A 4,342-nucleotide genomic window follows, 5' to 3' on the forward strand; every position below is an offset into this window, starting at 1 on the left:
TTTAAGTGACTTACTTATTAAATAACAAATCACCAGCAAGTCACACTTTTTAAGCAAAATTCAAATACAGTACATCTCCTCTGCTCGGTCATGAACTCAGTGCCACCACCAATCCTTTTATCGAAGAGGTCAACTGTGGTGCTAACAGCCTTCAGTCCAGTATCCTTACTGTATACTGCTGCCTAGTGGCCTGGTTAGGCAGCACCAGTGTCTAGTTAATTCCCAACACTGTGGTTTCGCATTTTTGTCCCTCGGTGGCAACCGTAGAGTTACGGTTAAGTCAGACGTGTATCTATCAGGACATTTCCTCCCTAAACAGCTGCAACATGAATGATTCCTATGAGCCGTCGCTTGTTTTTCTGAGACAATAGACTCATGAATTGTAAACGGGATGTCAACCAACTTGGCGTTATACTTAGAACATCTTCAAAAAGACCCCGGGATGGATAGTGAAACAGGGATAATGTCTATCGACCAGGGAGGAGAGTGGGGTAAGTTAACCCAAACAGGAAAGAAGCGTTAGCTAGCTTTTAATTGAGGTAACAGATCAGATATACATAATAAATATACATATATATGACTCTTAACTGTTTCTTGTGACAAGGTTGCCGTTAAAAAGACACTCGTAAATTGGCGGAAGGTTGATGTTGTACTGTTTACATCCACTTCATGTCATAGCAAATACAGTTAGCATTTCGTTAGCTAGCTGTAGTAAATGAGGAAATGATGTGCTGATGTAACCTGCTGAGCCTGAATGTAATGTAATTAATAACCATTAATGAGGCTTTAAACAGACACAATGTATAAAAACCCATTTTTGGCTTTTTATTTGTTTGATAAATGTGGTTGTATTAATTTATTTCATGTACATGGCAGGGCTGTGAGTTGTATTTTTCAGGTGATGTTTTTGAATTTCTAGCATTGTTTACGGTTTTATTTGTCTTTTATAATAACATGTATACTGTAGGGCTGTAAAAGTATACTGTACTGTTTTAAAGGTATACCGATATTGCTGTGGTTTTTCACATACAAACAAGCTAAAGGTGACTGTTATAGTAGGCTACTATAGGTGGTGTATTTAACATGGTTAAGTTGACGTCAGGTGACATAGACAGACAGACCGACAGACCCATAAGGTGAAGCAGAGTTTAGGTAACCAAATCAGATATTTATTAGTATAAATAAAGGTGCATTTAGTTTACATATTGTGACAAGTTGCAACGCTCGTACTTACCATAGACTGTATACATACGTGAAGAGATGTCTTGTTATCATGTGCTTTGAGTCTTAGCTACAGATAGCATTGAGCTATTTTCGTTGTAGTATGTTGATGGATGAGACCTGCTGGGTTTGGCTGTTTTGTGAAAAAATAACCAGCAATACGCCTAGACATAATACACACAGTGAACATGCCTAAGGTCCTGACCATACACTTTAGATACAAGGTGCCTGATGCATAAAATAACAAGTTTGGACCGAGCACAAAATTCGAATTTTTTTAACCAGGATTTGAACCAGTACCACTCTGGCCACCTGATTTGCATGTCTGCCCGATTTGCACTGCGCAAGCGCGAGTTGGTCTGCAATATTGGACAGCTACCTACGGCAAACCAAACAGGACATTTGACGTCCGTACTGACTTTTTTTATGAAAAGTAATTTCCCTTTTCCAGGAATCTCAACAGAAAAAGTTTGGCCAGACTAATACATTTGTAATATTAAATAAATGAAAATAATTTAAAGTTAAGAATTAGATATTAATTATGAATGCCATAAATCAGTGGTTCCCAAACTGGGGGGCGCAGGGGGGGCGCCAGGCCTCAGATGATTTGAGGCCAAATATCATATTTAGACTTTTATTTAAAAAAAAAAAAAAAAGCAATACATGATTGTCACTAAAAGCCTTGTCTTTCTTTAATAGAAATGTTTAATACTTTTCGCCTCATTCTGAAAGAAAGAAGTGAAATGTGCTAACGTGACGGCCGTCTTGGTGTGTGGTGCGAAACAGGAGATGTAGTTCATTGAGCGGTTTCACACAAAAAAAAGTGTTACTTGACAAACATCAAAAGTGTAATTCGTGGCACAATTCAAACGGGATCGAAAGATAATCTTTCTCTCGCGATTGACTTCAATACATACTTTTTCCGAAATAAGGTCCCATGGAGGTCCCCCGGAAAGGGAGGGACTTTGCCTCTCTATGTAGACTTGATACATAAATAGTAGAACTTAGTGGTTCTTATAATTCTAACTTCAGGACAACGGACTCGCCAATTAGACTAATATCCGACAGTTAGAATTATCATATGACATAAAGATGTCTAATGAAAATAGTGTTTGCCATCTTCCCTTTGCGTCAGCCGTTTGTCTGTCGCTAGGGCGCTGTTTTTCGAAGCTGAGCAGCCAACCCGAAGGATTTATTTTTGCCACCAATCTCATGTCATAATTGGCCTCAGATTCGACATGTTGAACTGGCGACCCACAGCTCCAAATTAACCAGCGACTGATTATCAATAATAGGCCAAAAACATTTGAGCATGACATTTATTATTCACATTTTCCCTTAGCATTTCTTTTACAGAAAATATTTTTGTTCAGTTTTTATTAAGTAAAAGACAGTTGCATCATGTGAACTATCGGACATCGAAATTGTTAAAATTTGTGCCCACAGTTACACAACTACATAGTAACAGCGTCAATTACTTTACACTATCCTTATTTGCCAGTTCATACCCAAATTGGATATTTGTTTTAATCAAACATATATGAGTGCATATAATTGCTGCTAGGATAAATCATGATGTGTGAAATCTAAAGCCATGATTCGTCTGTGTATCTGTGTGACCGCATTTTGACTAGATGTTTCATGCTTGTTGTTCCACAGACATTAGCCTGTTTGATGAGCTCGACTACATGGGAGATGCAGAAGAGCTGCTTCAGGCCCTGGAGCATGGCAGCTATGTGAGTAGTTCTTCCTCTCAGTATGCAAATGTATTTTGTCAACCTGAAACTAAAATAAGTGTGGTTATTAACAGTCGGGGAGAGCCACAGCCACAGCTGCAGGTGCACTATTATCTTACATTGTAAAACATTATATTATGTAAGGAAATGTGATACAGGAACAACAGCATGTTTTACATTGTAGGTGTCAGGTGTACTCAGGAATTCTTAAGAGACTAACAGGAATTCTTGGCAATGGTCCCTGTTTCTTTTATTGTCATATGCACAAAGCTACAGTGTAGAAATGGCAATGACATTATTCTGACCTGAGCTCCTCCAACAATGCAACATATATAATAAACAAATAAATGAAAAAAAAGTAGTGCAAAAAGTCTACATACATGTAAATAGAATATGGGATATGTACAAGATCAGAATATGAAATTAAATAATGTAAATTAATACAAAATCAAATACGGTTTATTGCGGTATTTATTATTATTATTATTATTATTATTATTATTATTATTATGATATGTACATTACTCAGACATCTTTTCCCAATCTGCCAGTCTTTTGTTTTAAAAGTGTTTCTTTGATGTCTCAGACCAATGAGGGTCCAGACCTGGACTTTGACATTGACATACTGCCGTGGAAGGAAGTTGACGGGAGCAGCTGCACAGGTACATGTTGACATCTGTGAAGACATGGTTATCACCTTTCAGCATAAAATAAGAAAAGTCTGAACTTTCCAATATCCATCTCTTATATAGTTTCCATGATGTAACCCGTGTAATGTGATTTGGCGGATAGAATATTCTTAGGTAAACTTTTGTTTTCTGAAGCTTGAAGCATTAAGTATAACCAATAGACCAACTATTGAAAGCATTTGTTTTTAACTCAATATTACAACAACAAAAAAATCGAAATATCTACATTTGGGAAAGAGTGCTAGCAGTTCTATATTGCCTTTGATTTGTGCGAAATATAAGGAAACAAAAAAAGTGACTTTCATTTGTACATTTTGTTAGGGAATAATTTGCTTAGGTATTCAACCTTCGACACAGTTCATCAGGGTAGGTTAGGGTTACTCTTCTCACTGTCTCCTTTCCCATGGCATAGGTCTACGGCCTTGGGTATTGCTGCTATCTCTCTTAAGGAGGGGCAGCTTGGGGGCATTGTTGATGCCAGTCTATGACAGAGCACAAGCCGCCATGAGGTAGTTTACTGTTCAGGGACGTAGGTTCCCTGACGCACATTATTTTCGATGGACGAGAGCTCTAGTTAGATTCAGGGTACATATTTGTTTAGACTCACTGATGAAGAATGTTGATTATTACACTCGAACTAGTAAAACCTCGAGCTACAGAAGAGCTCTTCAGAATTGGTTTGGCAGCCGCTGTGTC

At 37.8% G+C, this 4,342-nt stretch overlaps 1 long non-coding RNA gene across 1 annotated transcript; it reads left to right on the top strand.

Moving 5' to 3' along the window:
• The first annotated feature begins 270 nt into the window (after positions 1-270).
• LOC104948654 (uncharacterized) lies at positions 271-3,637 on the top strand. The gene is made up of 3 exons (XR_798716.1): positions 271-491; positions 2,881-2,957; positions 3,544-3,637. It is a non-coding gene; the product is annotated as an uncharacterized lncRNA (long non-coding RNA).
• The last annotated feature ends 705 nt before the right edge of the window (positions 3,638-4,342 follow it).

This window comes from Notothenia coriiceps, unplaced genomic scaffold, assembly GCF_000735185.1.
Source record: "Notothenia coriiceps isolate Sejong01 unplaced genomic scaffold, NC01 NC01_scaffold00014786, whole genome shotgun sequence".
Lineage (NCBI taxonomy): Eukaryota > Metazoa > Chordata > Actinopteri > Perciformes > Nototheniidae > Notothenia > Notothenia coriiceps.